We start from the raw sequence: 18746 nt of genomic DNA on the forward strand, positions 1-18746 counted from the left end.
GAAGCAAACATGGCCAAAGATATAAAGGATATTAAGAAGACACTGGGTAAGCACGGAGAAATATTTGAAAGCATGAAAAAAAAAAACTTGTGAGAATTAAAGCAGCAACAGAAGAGATTAAAAATACAGTAGAGGCATACAACAGCAGATTTGAACAGGCAGAAGTACGGAAAAAAGTTGGAAAAAATTGAACAGGGCCTTGGGAAATTGAATGACAGTATGAAGTGCATAAACATATGCATTATGGGTGACCCAGAAGAAGAAGAAGAGAAGGGAAAAGGGACACAAAGAATATTGGAGGGAATATGGCCCAAAATTTCCCAACTCTAATGAAAGACATAAATATACATGTCCAAGAAGTGCAATATACTCCAAACAAAATAAATCTTAATAGATCTATTCTGAGACATGTACAATCAGAATATCAAATACCCAAGATAAGGAGATAATCCTGAAAGCAGCAGAAGAAAAGTGATTCTTCATATACAAGTGAACAGCAATAAGATTAAGTTCTCATTTTTCATAAAAATACATTTAAGGTACTGTTCTAGCTTTTCACTGCTGGAATGTGATATACCAGAAACAGAATGGCTTTAAAAGGGGGGATTTATTAAGTTTGCAAGTTTACAGTTCTAAGGCCGTGAAAATGCCCCAATTAAAGCAAGTCTATAAAAATTTCCAAATTAAGGGAAGGCTTTAAAAATGTTCAAATTAAGGCATCCAGAGAAAGATACCTTGGTTCAAGAAGGCCGATGACATTCAGGGTTCCTCTCCCAACTGGAAAGGCACATGGTAAACATGGTTATGTCTGCTAGCTTTCTCTCCAGGCTTCTTGTTTCATGAAGCTTCTCCAAGACTTTTTTCCTTCTTCATCTCCAAAGATCTCTGGCTGCCTGGGCTTTCTTGTAAGTGTAAAACTTTTTCCAAAAAGTGTTTCCTCTTATAAAAGATTCCAGTAAACTAGTCAAAACCCATTTGGAATGGGTAGAGTCACGTCTCCCTCTAATCAATGGTTAATACCCATAACTGGGCATGCCACCTCTCCATGGAGATAATCTAATCAAGTTTCTAACCTACAGTACTGAATAGGAATTAAAGGAAAGGGCTGCCTCCACATGATGGATCAGGATTAAAACATGGCGTTTCTAGGGTACATAAGCACTCAAACTGGCACATGTACTGTAAGAGAAAAACTACCAGCCAAGAATTCTTTACCCAGTTAAACTGTCCTTCAGGAATGAGGGAGAGCTTAAAGTATCACAGATAAACAGAAACTGAGAGAGACCTACCTTATAGGAAATACTGAAGGGAATTCTATAGGCTGGAAGAAAAAGACAGGAGAGAGGGGCTTGGAGGAGAGTATAGAAATGAACATTAGCAGGAAGGGTAACTAAAAGGTGAAAAAAGAGACAAAAATAAGATATCACATATAAAAACCAAAGGATAAAAATGGTTATTACTGCCTTTATAGTATTCAATGTTAATGGATTCAACTCCCCAGTCAAATAACACAGATTGGCAGAATGGATAAAAATGTCTGATCCATGCATATGTCGTCTACAAGAGACTCACCTTAGATCCAAGGACAAGTAGGTTGAAAGTGAAAGATTATAAAAAGATGTTCACAAACAGTAACAAAAATGTGGGGTAGCTATACTAATATCAGACAAAAGAGACTTTAAATGCAAAATATTATAAGACACAGAGAAAGACGTTATATATTAATAAAAGGGGAAATCCACCAAGATGAAATAACAATCTTATTTATTTCTTCAACAAAATACTTGCAAATAGATTCCAACAGCACATTAAAAGAATTATACACTATGATGAAGTGGGTTTTATCTCAGGTATGTAAGAGTGGTTCACACAAGAAAATCAACTAATGTTAATACACCATGTTAAGAAATTGAGGCAGGAATACAACATGAACATCTCAGTTGACACAGAAAAGGATTTGACTAAATCTAGTAAACTTTCTTGATTAAAACACTTTGAAAGATAGGAATATAAGCAAAACTTCCTCAACATGATAAAAGGTATATCTGAAAAACCCACATCTAACATCATACTCAATGGTGAAAGACTAAAATCTTTCCTTCTAACATCTGGAACAAGACAAGGATGCCACTGTCACCACTGTTATTCAACACTGTGTTAGGAGTTCTAGCCAAAGCAGTTAGGCAAGAAAAGGAAATAAAAGACATCCAATTTGGAAAGGAAAAAGTGAAACTTTCACTGTGTGCAAATGACATGATCCCTATATATTGAAAGTTCTGAAAAATCTACAACAGAGATACTAAGGCTAATAAATGAGTTCAACAGAGTGATGGGATACAAGATCAGTATGCAAAATTCAGTAGTGTTTCTATATAGCAATAATGAACATTCTGAGGAGGACATCAAGAAAAAAAATCCACTTACAATAGAAACTAAAGGAATCAAATATCTAGGAATAAATTTAACCAAGGATGTAAAGGACTTGTACACAGAAAACTATGAAACATTGCTAAAATAAATCAAAGAAGTCCTAAATAAATGAAAGGATGTTCCATGTTCATGGATTGGATGACGAAATATCATTAAAATGTCAATTCTACCCAAATTGATTTACAGATTCAATGCTATCCCAATCAAAGTTCCAACAGCTTACCTTGTAGAAGTGGAAAAGCCCATTTCAAATTTATAAGTAAGGGTAAGGGGCCATCAATTGCCAAAAACATCTTGAAGAAGAATGAAGTTGGAGGATTCAACCTACTTTACTTTAAAGCTTATTACAAAGCTACAGTAATCAAGACAGCAAGGTAGTTGCATAAAGATAGATTTATTAATCTTTTGGAATTGAATTTAGTGTGTAGAAATAGACTTTCACATCCATGGCCAATTAATATTTAACAAGATTGCCAAGTCTGGGAGAATTCAATATCCCCATCCAAAAGAATGAACGAGGACCCCTATCTCATACCTTATATAAAACTTAACTCAAAATGGATCAAAGACCTAAATATAAGAACCAGGTATAAAACTCCTAGAAGAAACCATAGGGAAGCATCTTCAAGATCTTGTGGTGGGCAATGGTTTCTTTATACCTGAAGCAAAAGCAATGAAGGGAGAAATAAATAAATGGAACCTCCTCAAAATTAAAAATTTTGTGCTTCAAAGAAAGTGAAAAGTTAGCCTGCTCAATATTTGGAAGCCATATATCTGATAATTGTTTAATATCAAGAAAATATAAAGAAATCATACAACTCAACAACAAAAAGACAAATAATCCCATTAAAAAAACAGGCCAAAGACATGAATAGACATTTCTCCAAAGAGGAAATACAAATGGCCAAGAAGCACATGAAAAGATGCCTACCATCACTAGGTATTAGGGAAATGCAAATCAAAACCACAATGCATTATCATTTCACACCTATTAGAATGGCCACTATTAAAAAAAAGATACAGAAAACTACTAGTGTTGGAGAAGACATGGAGAAATAGGAACACTGATTGCTGGTGGGAATGTAAAATTGTATAGCTGCTGTGGAAGACAGTTTGGTGGATATATTGCTATATAATCCAGCAATCCTGCTGCTAGGTATATACTGAGAAGAACTGAAAGCAGGTATTCGAACTGACATTTGCACACCAATGTTCGTTCATAGTGGCATTATTCTCAATTGCCAATAGATGGAAGCAACCCAAGTGCCCATCAACCAATGAATGGATGAACAAAATGTGGTATATACATATGATGGAATATCATTCAGCTTTAAGAAGGAATGAACTTCATGCATGCGACAGGATGAATGAACCTCAAGGATATTATGTTGGGTAAAATAATCAGACACAAAAATATTGTATAATCTCACTGATATGAACTAATTATAAGAAGCAAACTCATAGAGTTAGTATGTAGAATATAGGTTTCCAGGGTATGGAATGGGGAGCTGATGCTTAGTTTGTGAAGAAATTCTATTTAGGCTGATTATAAATGTTTAGAAATGGATAGTGAAGGTAGTAGCATATTATTGGGAGTGTAATTAACAGTGCTGAATTATGTTGGTGAACGTGGTTGACGAAGGAAGTTTTGGGTTGTATGTGTTATTAGAAGGAAAGTTAGAAGATAAAACACGAGACTGTATAAGGGAAAGTCCATAAGTAAATATGACTTTAAGGTAAGCTTAAATAACTGCACTGTACTTCTTTCCCTTATGCTATCCATCAGCTCCATTTACTCTTTGTTGGTTTCGTTGTCTCACAGGTCCGGCTTTATAGTGGCAGGAGGGATGCCGCACTCTAGCTTTGAAGCATCCAGATTCAATGGCAGCAGTGAAAAACATCCATTTCTAGAATTGAATGTTATTGGTTCTGATGGGCCTAACTTGCTAACTTGGGTCACATACTAATCCCTATGCAGTCACTGTCACAGGAACGTAGTCTAGGTTCTTCCTCACCTACGGATCCAGCAGGGGAATGATATGGACTGAAAATAGGGAGGAGTGGGTCCCCAGTGAAAACTGTCCACTGCTCTCAGCGTTAGAGTGAATGGATTCTTGCCAGGCAAAAAACAGTACTGCAATTTCAGTAAGAAAATACAGCTCAGAAGAAAAATTATCCGGAGCAGATATTTTTGTAATAAAGACATGATAATAATTTGAGAGGCAAAATAAGGAAGAATTAGACTACATTTTCAATTCACAGGAGAGAAAAACATTATCCTTATTAAGAAAAGAGAAAAAGCAGTGGCTTCATCCAAAGTACCTCCTACAAAGAGAAGAGGTAAATTGAGAATATGATGTCAGCTCTCTCATTTATTTTAAGTTTGAGTAATCCTAACATTTTAGACTATGTAAAAAGTGACAAATAATAAAGGTCTAGCTATAATGGGAGATGGCCCTGTTAATCTCATTTTTGATTTTCAGAAATAACAAGTGATTTTTTTCTCCGTAAATATATTCTTTTCCCAGTGCTTCGGTTATAAAACAAGATGAAAAAAAATGAGTAAGAACTCCTCAAATACACAGAGAAATGAACAAAATGGAGCAGAAAGCATTAGGAGCAGAAAGCATTATTTATGCTAAAATTAGGAAAGACAAAAATATTTTAAAATCCAGAGATCCATGAAAGTTGACTCCATGTAAACTATATACGGAGTGAGGAAAAAGTGAATGAATTATCTTGTCCGAGGAAGTAGGAATAGATCCTGGGGAAACAAACATGGGATGTTCATTACAATCAGTATGGTCCATGAAACAGAATGAAGATTATTGAAGACCTTAGATAAACTTAGTGAAATTATTGTATTTCAGTATGAAAAAAGGAATTTTATAAATAAACAAACAGAAGGAGAAATTAAGAATAACAGCTTAATCCCAGCAGCTTTACATGCTGGAGAACAAGGGAATATTATCTCCAAAGTGAGGCGGGAGGATAGATTGGCCCATAGAGGTTATGTCTAGCCAAGTGTGCTGGTTTGAAACTGTTATGTACCCCAGAAAAGGCATATCCTTCTAATCCATTCTTGTGGGTGCAGACCTATTGTGGGTGGGACCATTTGATTAAGTTGTTTCCATGGAGATGTGACCCACCCGATTCAAGGTGGGTCTTAATCCCCTCGCTGCAGTCCTCCTTTATGAGAAGATAAAAAGCAGAAATATTTTGGAGAGAGCTCAGAGATAGAAACGCCCCAGGAGAAACAAGCAAGGACCCACAGAAGCCCAGAGACATTTTTAGTGAAGGACCAGCAGATGCCACTATGTGCCTTCCCATATGCCAGAGGAACCGGACGCCATCAGCCTTTCTTCAGTAAAAGTGTCCTCTTGTTGATGCCTTAATTTGGACATTTCCGTGGACTTAGAATTCTAACTTGTAACTTAATAAATCCGCCTTGTAAAAGCCAATCCATTTCTGACATATTGCATTCAGGGAGCTTTAGTGAACCGAAACACAAACATGATGTTTTCATTAACACATGCAGGCAATAGAAGGATATTCTCAAATATGCAAACATCGTTTAACTATGTTTCCTTTGTACCCCACACAAAAGGTCTTGAAGGTATAATCTATTAACAGAGTGGAACTGGGATGAAAATCTGATGGTAAATGTCATTGATTTAAATTTTATTACTGTAATTTTGTAATTAGAGATTGTAGGTTTACAGAAAAATTATGTAGAAAATAGAGAGTTCCCATGCACCCCCTTATTATTAACACCTTGCCTTAGTGGGCATATTTCTTACAATTGATGAAACAATACTATTGAAATTATAGTAAGAACTGTGGTCCATAGTTTACATTAGGGTTTGCTGTGTTGTACAGTCCTATTTTTCAAATAAATTTATTCTAGTAACAAATGCGCCATAAAATTTGCTGTTTGAATCACATCAAAACATATAATGCATTGGTGTTAATTGCATTTGCAATGTTGTGTTCCCATCACTGTCATCTATCACCAAAACTTTTCCATCACCCCAAACAGAAACTCGGTAACCCATTAAGCATTGACTCCCTATTCCTTACCCTATCCCAGACCCTGTTAACCTGTATTCTTGCTTGTGACTCTATGAATTTACTTATACTAATTATTTCATTTCAGTACAATATTTGTCCTTTTGTATCTGGCTTATTTCATGTAATATAATATCTTCAAGGTTCATCCATGTTGTAGTATTCCTTTTTGCAGTTGAATAATATTCCACTTTACGTACATAGCACATTTTGCTTATCCACTCCTCGGTTGATGGACACTTGGGTTGCTTCCATCTTTTGGCAATTGTTATTAATGCCACCATGAACGTCGGTGTGCAAATATCTGCTTGAGTCCTTGCTTTCAATTCCTTTGTGTACATATGTAGGATTGGGATTTCTGGGTCATACAGCAATTCTATACCGAACTTTCTCAGGAACTGCAACTGTTTTTCATTCGCATCATTGGACACGTGTTCCTATTTCTCCACATTCTCTCTAACATTTACTATTTTCTGTTATTTTAATAGTAGCCTTTCTAGTGGGTGTGAATTTGTATTTCTTTGAAGTTCTGATTTGTATTTCCCTAATGTATAATGAAGTTGAGCATCTTTTCATGTGCTTCTTGGCCATTTGTATATCTTCTTTGGAGGAATTCTTTTGATAATTTTAGAATTGGGTTGTCTTTGAAGGATTTCTTTATTTATATATTCTGATTTAAACCCTTATAAGATATGTGGTCTCCAAATATTTTCTCCCATTCTGTAGATTGTTTTTTACTTTCAATTTAGAGTCCTTTGCACAAAAGTTTTACATTTTGATGAGGTCCCATTTATCTATTTTTTATTTTATTTTTCATGCCTTTGGTGTAATATATATGAAACCATAACTTAACACAAAGTCTTAGAGTTGTTTCCCTATGTTTTCTTCCAGGAATTTTAGAGTTTTGGTTCTTTATTTAGGTCTTTGATCCATTTTGAGTTAATTTTTGTAGGTGGTGTTAGGTAGAGGTCCACCTTCATTATTTTGCATATGGCTACCCAGTTTTCACATACCATTTGTTGTCAAAATCAATTGGCCACAAATGTGAAGATTTATTTCTGAATTATCAAAACAATTCCATTGGTCTTTATATCTGTCCTTTTGCCTAGATCATGCTGGTTTGGTTATATAGTTTTGTCATAAGTTTTAAAATTGGGAAGCATGATTTCTCAAACTCTGTTCTTCTTTTTCAGACTATTCAAATAGGTAACTTTCTATCTAGCCATGTCAAGGTGGAGGTGGGTGGGAAGAGATAAAAGCAAATAAACACAGACTTAATGATTTGAACAGGAAATGGCTCACCAATATAGAAATAATCTATAGAATTACATGAAAATAATTTTCAGAAATCTATACTAATAAATATGAAAAGCTCCTTGAAATGGAAGGAAGTATGTTTCCAGGAAATATGTTACCCAAGTTAACATTTAAAGGGACAGAAAAATCTTAACACCCAGTAACCATAGAGGAGATTAAGAAAGTTGTCAAAGAACCACCAACTTCATCTCCATCTACACTTTTTAAAACAAAGACTTTCCAGGTCTACAGTGTTCTGGCAATGATTTTATTTTCTGTAATGTTTTAAAATTTACCTCCAGTGGCTCTGAGATTATATTTTCACATTCTCAAAATATTCTATAGTATATTTTGTCTGGACAAAACCGGCTAAAACATTATTATTTTTTTTGGTTAATATCCTCTTCTATATGGGATTCAATATCTGCTTTGAAAATCGTTTTTTTATTAATTATAACATATAGATAGAAAATCACCATGTTGCAGGAAATTTCATTGTTAATTTACCTCTATTCCAAATTAGGAAATGTACCCTTAGAGATGATACAGTTTTCAGTATTGGGGTCATTAGGCAAACTAGGGGTAGAGCAAACTCTGTAAAAAAACTGATTTCCTCCTCATAATAGAAAATGTAGGAAAAGGTGCCTCTGCCAGGCATTGGATAAGGGAAAGTTGCTAATATATGTAATCCAAGATAGACTTTTCCTACAAGTACTTTATCTTTAATTTTAATCTATAACCTGATTTAAAAGAGAGTAAGAAAGCACATTTAAAAAGCTTTCTGAGTCAGTAAAAACATCTTCTGAGGAGGTTGCTTTCAAACTTAAAGCTGTGGGTAACAGATGTCTTAAAAGTCACAAAGTCTGAGTGGACATACAAGAATTCTAAAGTGGGTCCCCCAAATTACTAAGGTCTCATTAATTATGAGAAAGTGGAATCATCAGTGCCCAGGCTGGGTAAGTAATAATGTCACATCCTGACATTACCACACATCAAAGCTGCCAAGATGATGCAAACTGGGAGGACCCATGATCAAAATTTACAAGTTATTTATAGTCATCAGGTAAATTGGTAATATGGGTTTCATTTATTTGATATTGTCAGAGGATCAGATCCTTCAAGATGCTGAGCATCATGTGAATGAGAACCTGTGGCTCTTGTCTTGTCTTCCCTTTTCTCTTCTCACCCAGACTATATGTTAAGCCTGTGCCACAAATCTTGTGAAGATCAGCTTTTGGTTGTACAAGAAAATAAGTATTTATCAATCCACAAATCTAGAATAACGTTAGCATCATCTTCTAAATTCCATGGGGGGAGGCATTTTTGTTTGATTTTCTTACTATTATAGAAAGGTTGTGATAGTGCCTTTAACATAGCACATGCTCAATAAACACTTATGGAATAATGCACTATTTTTCTACGATTACTCCCTATGTCACCTGTCCCATTTCTGTCCCATATCTTTCAGTATTGAGCCAGATTCAAGTGTACTTCGATCCTGGCATTCTCTAGTCTAAAACTCTTCAAATGTTCACTATAAATTGTGGAATCAAGCTAAAGCTTTTAAAGACAGAATATATGGTCATTTACGATCTTATCTTAATATCCACTACATTTCTCAGTATTACCTGCATCACATGGTATGTTCTAATAACCACATATTGAGTTATTGGTCCTACACATACCCAAGATTTTTGCCTTTGCACTTTTGCTTCTGCCCATGTTTTCCGTTTGCTTGGAATAGTTTCATCCACCTTTACCTTTTAGATTCAAAAAAGTAGTGCCTGCTCTGTGAAGAATCTCTAACTCCCCCTTCTCCTTTACCCTCTGTCAGTGTTAGCTGCCCAATTTCATGTTCCCATACCACCTTAGGAATCCTTCTATCATTGAACTCTCCACTTTGCATTGTGATGGCCTGTTAATGAGTCTCACTGACCCTCCAAACTGTGAACTTCTGCAAAGCAGGAATTATTTCTTATCCATTTTGAGATTCTCAGTGACTTGTACAATAAATGTCAGTAAGTAGGCTCAATTAATTTATTGACTTATTTTGTGGATGTAAGGGAAGAAAAACAAATTGCGTGACTCTGAGTGGCATGCTCAAGATGGGGTGAAGACATGATTTATCAGTCTTATTTTGTACAAAGGATTCTGGCCTAAGAATTTGATCCTACCTGATTTTAAGAAAATTAAAACTAAAATACAATTCCCCCTGTCTCCCACTGCCCTCTCAAGAGGTAAAACTGGTTACAGACTGGGAGGAAAAAATTAAAGCAATTTGGAGAGGAAGAAAAGGTGGCAGATGATGCCTTAACGTCATAAAGGTGTTAATTTAAATACTTCTGCAATGTGGGGTGATCCACATGAATGGATTCTGTGCCAGAGGGCAAGTCTGGTGGGAACAAATCTGGGGATCTTCTCTTGACATCTCAGACCTGTCGTCTTCTTCTGAGCCTTTTGCTTGCTCCAACCCTTGACAGTATATTGTTAATTTGTTAATGGGTAAGATCTCTGATTTGTATGGTCTGTGTTAGCTCACAGACATTTCTGGTTTCCTATCAATGATTCATCCTCTCCTCCTTTGCTAACAGAACTGTAACTTTGTTCGCACCTTGTCGGGGAGAGATGTGGCCAATGAAGTAGATGCAGATGTCCCTGCATGGGGCTTCCTGGAAGGTCTTTTGAAAGGGCTAGACTTGAACTTTAGGTGATTTGAAATTTAGTTTTCATTTCTCTATTTCCTTTCCTTTTCCTTTTCCATTTCCTCCCTTCTCTCTCTCTTTCCATCTTTCTCTTTTAAAACATTTGCCCTTTTACCTGCCTGGAAGTAGAGAATCCATCTTATGAGGGTGAGGGAAAGGGCCACATGCTAAAATTGTTGTGTTGCTGTAAGTTAGAATGAGTTCAGGCTTTTTGAGCCATACTAGCATCCCTAGGCATCCTATTATGTGAGAAAAATACCACTTGTCCCAGTTTTTTTTTTTAAAGGAATGTGTACCCTAGAAAAGCCATGTTTTAATACTGATCCATCATGTGGAAGCAGCCTTTTTATTTACTCCCTATTCAGTACTGTAGGTTGGAAACTTGATTAGATTATCTCCCCAGTCATGTGACATGCTCAATTGTGGGTATTAACCTTTGATTAGAGGGTGATGTGACTCCCCCCATTCCAGGTGGGTCTTGATTAGTTTACTGGAATCCTTTAAAAGAGGAAATATTTTGCAACCAGGAGAATTGCCAGAGCCCATGCAGCCAAAGGCTTTCGAAGAAGAAGAAGGAAAATGGCCCCGGGGGAGCATCATGAAAGAAGAAGGCCGGAGAGAAAGCTAGCAGATGTCACCATGTTTGTCATGTGTCTTTCCAGTAGAGAGAGGAACTCTGAACTTCACTAACCCTTCCTAAGTGAAGGTAACCTCTTGTTGGTGCCATAATTTGGACAATTTTATAGACTTGCTTTAGTTGGGACATTTTCATGGCCTTAGAATTGTAAACTTGCAACTAAGAAATTCCCTGTTATAAAAGCCATTCTGTTTCTGGTAGGTATATCACATTTCAGCAGCTAGCAAACTAGAACACCACTCATCTCTTTAATGAGCTTAAGCCACTGCTATTCATAAAGCATTGCCTATTTCTAAGTGACACACACTTTTAATGTTATTAGAGAGAAGATCTAAAAGTTTAAGTGTAGGACAATGCTTCAAATTCTTGGTTATAGAAAGGGAGGCCAGAGGTCTCATATTGTTGGGTGTTTCAGTTTGCTAAAGCTGCTGGAAGGCTACATCAGAAGTGGGATGGCTTTTTCAAAAGAGATTTGTTAGTTTATAAATTTACAGTTATAAGGTGATGAAAATGTCCAAATGAAAGCACCAAGAGGAAGGTACCTTCTCTGAGGAAAGTTGTTGACATCCGGAGTCTTTCTGTAACATGGGAAGGCACATGGCAATGTCTGCTGGTCCTTTCCTCCTGGGTTCTGGTGTACTGGCTTTCTCTCTCACTCCTGTGGGTCCTTGCTTGTTTCTCCTGGGCATTTCTCTCTAAGTTCTCTGAGCTTTTACTGTCTTTTATCCTCTTCACTAAGGACTCCAGGAAAGGATTAGGACCCACCTTGAATGTGTTGGGTCACATCTCAGTTGAAATACTTAATCAAAAGGTCCCCATGCACAATAGGTCTGCCTCTACAGGGATGGATTAAAAGGACATGGTCTTTTTTGGGGGTACATAACAGATTCAAACCAGCGCAATGGGATAGGATTGAAACAATGAAAATAAAATTGCTTTATATAATACATTATAAAATGCCAGGAATTTTTGAGTGAGAAGAGAATTCTTGGGGCAACTAGAGAATGAAAAAGAAGAGGAAATATGGAGAAAATGTGCAAGGAAGGGTCCTAAGCAACAAGATAGGGCATTAGACTAGAGGGAGAGGGCAGCAAAAAGAAAATCCCTGTTGAGAGAAATGAAGTGGAACTTCAGAAACAGATGGCTAATATTAAATTTTACATTATTGCTTTTTCTATGCTAAAGTTCCTTTCCATTAACTCTATAATTTCAGTATAATTTTCAGTTCCTTTGTGGGTAGCAAAAGAAAAGGCAAATGTCTAGCCTTGGCAAAACTGTGCAGGAAGAGAATAGGCTCCATGAGCGTCAAATCAATGTGAGAGGGCGATTGAGATTTCAGATAAAGCAAGAAATCAGAGTGAAAGGTAAATGGGAGCAAGGCAATTCCTCAATAATCCTTAAGGAAAAAGTTTGGGGCAGACTCTCTCTATACGAAGAGGGGATAAAATTGGTATGTTTGGATATTAAAGGATAAAGCATGACACTAGAATGTTGGAGGACTTGGGAATTTGCAGGTGATTAATACTTGGGTTTCCTAGAAGAAAAGTGATATATTTTCCCTAGAGTTTTTTTTAGGATGCACTGATTTTCATACCAGTGCTTCCATTTAGGCAAGTGAGCACCATGGGAAAGGATTTTCTTGTAACTTTTGCGGAATGTTTCTGAAATGGCTACATTGGAAATCTGTCCTGCATTATTTTGCTTAACCCGAGGGGCCATGTTTTGTGGAGAAGCTAATCCATTATTTTCCTCATGAGAAACTTGCTAACATTATAGAAAGTGTGAGTAACTCTACTCTTGGGTATGTTTGCCCATTTGTGGTTGCCTCTGAAGTACAGTGTCAAAAAAATTTACAAATTACTTTTAAAGGAAAAGTGTGACATTTAGCTTATAGGATTTGGATGGATGCTTACTTTTCCCAGTAAAGAGTCCTCCACTGACTGAGAGAAGAGTCAGCTTAGGGACATTTCCATTACTGCTCTTTGTAGCTCATCTGCATTCTAATTTGTACATTTAGGCATAATGTCCATTTACTAAAACTCTTCCATAATAATTTGGTTCTCTATAGAATGTGTGGGACTGCTGTGGCACAAACTTTGGCTTGGTATTCTTTTTTTTTCAATTTCTGTAATATTTTTAACTGTGTCAGACAAGTTCGAAAGAAGAGAGAAAATACTCTTAATAATTTCAAGCATAGGAGATTATGGGCTTGCAAAATCATTTGGATGGGCTGGAGAAGTAGAATTCAGTGGGCTGCCACTGGAGTTTTTGCTTCTGGGTCAATCCACCAAAGTTGTGATCTAAAGGTCACGCTAGTGCTGTTGTAATGCTTCTGCCATTGCTGTCCGTGGGAGTCCCTCACCCTCCAGGTGGATAAATAGACCTTGCAAAGTGGCCTCATCTACCTAAGCTTGCTTGTTAGCTGGCAGTGCCACAAAAAGATGTCTCAATCTCCCTTCTGCTTTTATTTCATGGGAACCCATTTCACTGGTAGAAAATAAAATCCCCCAGAATCTTGATGCAGCAGAGTATGGGAAAAGTGATTTTTAGTTTTCTAGATCCTGCACAATAGAAGGAGACATAGAAGGAAGTAGCCATGTATGACAACTGCCAATAGGTAATATCTAGCAAATTTCTTTAGCATGCCAGGAATTTCAGTTTTCCAGAATTTAGATTTGAATCATTCAGATTGTTTTTGAACAGGTGAAGAACTACCGTTGAAGATGATTCTCCCTAGCCTATTTTCCATTAGCATAGAACTATGGTACAAAATGGGGATGCCATTTTGTTAGGGACTTTCAAATCTTCATAATCAAGGCTGTTAATGTTCTATGTATTCATAGTTACTACAAAGGAAAATTGTACCTTCACAGTGAAAAAACCTGGTGAAAACCTTAACCAAAAGTTCACACTTTGTAAAAAGGGATTTTATAAAGCTTAACAGTAGCTAATTTTTCCTGCTTAATTTCGCTATTTACATATATTTTAGCTTCTGAAATATCCAGCAAAAGCATTTGTGTCATTTTATATTCATGGCTATGCATTTGGTGTGAGTTAAGAATTATAAAGAAAAGAATTATGGGCCCCATCAGGTTGAAAGTAAACAATCCGAGACTTTCCTAGGGCGGTTATCTGTTTTTCACCCTTCCCCCCCATGACTCCTTGTGCCTAAATCACTTGTAAAACTGCAGCTATCTGCAATAGCCACTCCCATGACTCATGCTCAAGAAATGCTTGCTGTGAAACTGTTAAAAGTGCTTGTTGTAAAACTGCTCTTATCTGCTTTTTGCAAAACAGCACCTGTGACCCATGCTCAACCCCCACCCCCCCTCATCTTACCCCCTTTAAAAAACTTTTACAAGCTCAGGCGGGGGGCTCTCTGTTCCTGCGTGTTCAGCAAGCCCCACACATGTGTGGAAAATAAACCCCTTGCGTGTTGCATGAGAGAACGTCTCTTGGAGTCCTCCTTTGCATGGCAAAATTCTCAAATTCTTACAACTTAAACATGCCAACAGTGGGACAGCATAACATTATGTGCCTTCTGATGTGATACTAGGAGAGGCGTGCTATGTTACTTTTCAGGTATTTGTGCCCAAAACGTTTAATCTAAATCTACTTAGGAGGCAAAAGACAAATCCAGAATTTGGGGATTCTATAGACAACTGCCTGGATAATTTAATGAATTCTATGTTCTTAAAAAGAAACAAATCAACAAATAAACAGGTGGGATAATGTTCAGTATTCCAAGAGATTGAAGAGCCATAACATCCAAAAGCCAGTGAAACTCAATTGAATCCTGGGTTGAATATTATTATCTATAAAATATTTTTGAGACACTTGTGTAATTTATAGTTAGGTAGGTTTCTTCAGAGGAAAAAAACTGACAGGATATATATATATGAATTGGCTCATGTGATTGTAGGGAGTGGCAAGTCCAAAGTCTATAGCACAGGCCATAAGCTGAAAACTCTAATGAAGATAAAATCGAATTCTCCAGGAGAAGCTGGATGGCAGAATTAGATGTAGAAATTCTTCTTTTTGACTTCTGAAACCCTGAGTTCTGGCTTTTAAGACCTCTACCTAGATGAGGAGACTCTCCATGTTGCTGAGAGCAGTATCTACTCTTGATAGCAGATGCAATCAACCATAAATGCAATCAACTTATTATAGATGCAAATCCATTTCTTAAAACACCCTCACAGCAATAATCAGGTCAATGCTTGCTTTACCAAACAACTGAACATCAAAACGCAGCCAGGTTGGCACGTGAACTTAACCATCATGGATGGTATATTAGATGAAACTATAGAGTTATTGTTAACTTAATAGGTGTGGTGGTCTTGTAGTTGTGTAGGAGATACATTTGAAATCTTTGGGGGTGAAGGGTCATGATTCTACAAATTACTTTCAAGTGGTTTGGCAAAATAAGTTACACACATGAAGAGAAGATAAATATAGTAAATCCAGAAGATGCAGGCATGGGTGTCAATTGTAGTATGCTTTCAAAGTTTATGAAGATTTGAACATTTTAATGATAAAAATTGGAAAAAGGAAAAGAATTCTGTGTTTTAAGCTCACACTGTTAGCCCAGCTAATGCTGTTAACATTGGTGTGTGAATGCTGGGATGGCTTCTTCACAGAGGCAGTTCTGCTAATGATGACAAAGGGCAGGGTGGCACAGCAGCCTTTAGCAAAGAGTGATTCACATCAACATAACTTAGCAGATAAGGCATTTGATGTGTTAGAATTATGAAATATGAGATATATATTAAGAACTGTATATTTCATTGACTCTAAGATGTGGTATGTTGCAAAATGCACCATCATTTTATATGTCACCTAAAAAGAAAAAAATAAATTGTATTATAGTGCTTTCTAATAAAAATTGTAATAAGAATCCCAGTTGCAGAGATGTTAAAATATGTTTGGTTTGTTAATGCTGCTGGAGTACAATATACTAAAACTGGAATGGCTTTTAAAAAGGGAATTTATTATGTTACAAGTTTTCAGTTCTAAGGCTGTGAAAATGTCAAATTAAGGCACCGATAAGATTACCTTCTTAATCAAGAAAGACTGATGCTGTCTGGGGCACCTCTGTCAGCTGGAAAGGCACCTAGCTGGCATCTTCTGGTCCCTTGCTCCTGGGCTTTGTTACTTTCAGCCTCTGTTTCCTGTGGAGGTCCTTACTTGGCTTCTCCATGTCTAGGTTTCATGTCTTGGCTTCCCTGGGCTCTCTCCACATTCTGGCTTGCTTAGCATCTCATGGGAAGGCACATGGTGATGTCTGCTGGGCTCTGCCTGTATCTAGGCATCTAATCTCTCTGTCGGCACTCCAGGCATACATGTCTTTGTCATCTGTGAAGCAACTGTTCTTCAAGTGTCTGCACTTAAGGTTTTTCCATAATGTTTTCCCTTTTAAAAGACTCTAGTAAACTAATCAAGGCCCAGCTTGAGTGGGTGGAGTCGCATCTCCATCCAACCCAAGGTCACACCCACAACTGGGTGTGTCACATCTCCACGGAAACAATCCAGTCAAAATTTCCTACCCTAAACGATAGGTGTGGCCCCACAAGATTCATCAGGATTAAAACATATCTTTTCTGGGGTGCACAATATTTTCAAACTGGCACATACAGAAACAAAAATGAGTCCTAGAATCAATGTGGTATGATATTTTCCAAGAAAATGGGTGCTTACATAGGAGAACCAGCATAATTCCATCTAGATCACCACGCAGTTTAATTGCAAATCACACCTGTAACATGGAGAGTTTGCTTTTGTGACTATGTCAGTTATGGTGAAAATGTCACTGCTAGGAACTGTAAAAGATTAAAAAAATTGGTAGTTTATGGGAATTCATGTTACTTGGGCATAATTACTGCCTTTATTGAATTCTATGTTTAAAGGCTCTGATGTCAATTTTTTAATGTCTAGCTTTTGGAAGTTGGTCTATTAGAAGAATTTTAGAACTTGAATGGAGTTGCAGCTCTGAAATTTGTCCCAACATGAACTGCCTATCAGAGTAGCACATGCTTCCACTCAATAATCAGCAATAATGTAAATGCCAGACAATGATACTGGTTAGGTTCTTAGCATGCTTGATTTGGTATTCATATTTGAAATTATTGTTTATTTTGTCTTTTTTAAAGTTATTATAATTGATATGTCCTGTCACTTCCACTTCTGGGCTGCCAAGTCTCTTCTTCTAAGCTTACACTATTCTGCTAAGGAGCAGGCCTCATCTGGTTCAAATCTGAACATCAGCCACTCTGAGGATGATTTCTTAATTCTCCAAGTGTTCAATTGCTCCTCAGACTTTGCAAATCTAGGCTGTTTTAGAGGGAACAGCTCTTTCCTGATTAGATGCCAAACTTTCTTCATCTGGTATGTTCAATTGTTTCTACTTTGTTGACTGGTGGTTATTATTCTTGAATATTTCCTTCCCTCCCTCCCTCCCTCCCTTTTTCCATTCCTCCTTTCTCCCTCTCTCTCTTTTATTTTCCTTTTTTAAAATGTGGAACCAGTGGTGTGCTGGTAAATATTTAACAACTGGTCTTTTTTGAAAAGAAAAAAAACCCTCTGATGTGTAGCATTTGGTTTGCCAATTTCTGTGTTAAATACTCGTTGGAGCAGATTTCAAGCTATCAACATGATATGATTGATCTTGGAGTTGGAAGAGATGTGCACAACTGGCTACCCTGAGCTGGTAGGAGCCAGCTCCAGTAAAACACTATGTGCAACACAGATTTTTTATTTTCAAAATGACATCTTTGCTGGCATAAGGTCTTATATATTCAAAACAATAAACAAAAACCATCCACTTAATTGATGAGCACTTAGAGACCCTTCTTTCTCAATCCATAAAAAGCAAAATCTTGCATACAGTTTGCATATTTGTATTAAAGTTGAGACAAATACATTCACAAAGTTCAGAAAAGAAAATAATAAAAAATGTACACTGGGTAAACATTTAAATATACTTTTCTATACTCAGCTCACTGAACTCTTCAAAATAATATTGCACTATTCAATATGAAAGAAAAGTAATTGAGGGGAGCTTGGGGCCCCAAAACAAATGTGGTGCTTGCACTTATATTTAACACATACTCTTCCAAAGTTACTCAATAAATTTGGTAAAAATTCATCCTGTATTCTTTCATGAAATAGAAACAAAAGACAAATGATGGTTGATGCTTTCTGATTTCATATGAGCTCTAAAGTTTTCTTGCTTATCTTATTGATCTCTTGTGGTCCGCTAGCTCATTCTTTGGAAAAGTTCTTCCAAAACTTTTCTATTCTCAAATCCGATCCAGCTTTGCTATTTCAATCCTCTATTTTTTACCAGTTCATTGAGAAAAATTTCTTATAAAAATCACATGTGTTCTAGTTTGCTAGCTGCCTGAATGCAATATACCAGAAACGGAATGGCTTTTAAAATGGGGAATTTAATGAGTTGCTAGTTTACAGGTCTAAGGCTGAGAAAATGTCCCAATTAAAACAAGTCTATAGAAATGTCCAATCAAAGTCATCCAGGGAAAGATACCTTGGTTCATGAAGGCCGATGAAGTTCAGGGTTTCTCTCTCAAGTGAGAAGGCACATGGTGAACACAGTC

Source organism: Tamandua tetradactyla, chromosome 7, assembly GCF_023851605.1.
Source record: "Tamandua tetradactyla isolate mTamTet1 chromosome 7, mTamTet1.pri, whole genome shotgun sequence".
NCBI lineage: Eukaryota > Metazoa > Chordata > Mammalia > Pilosa > Myrmecophagidae > Tamandua > Tamandua tetradactyla.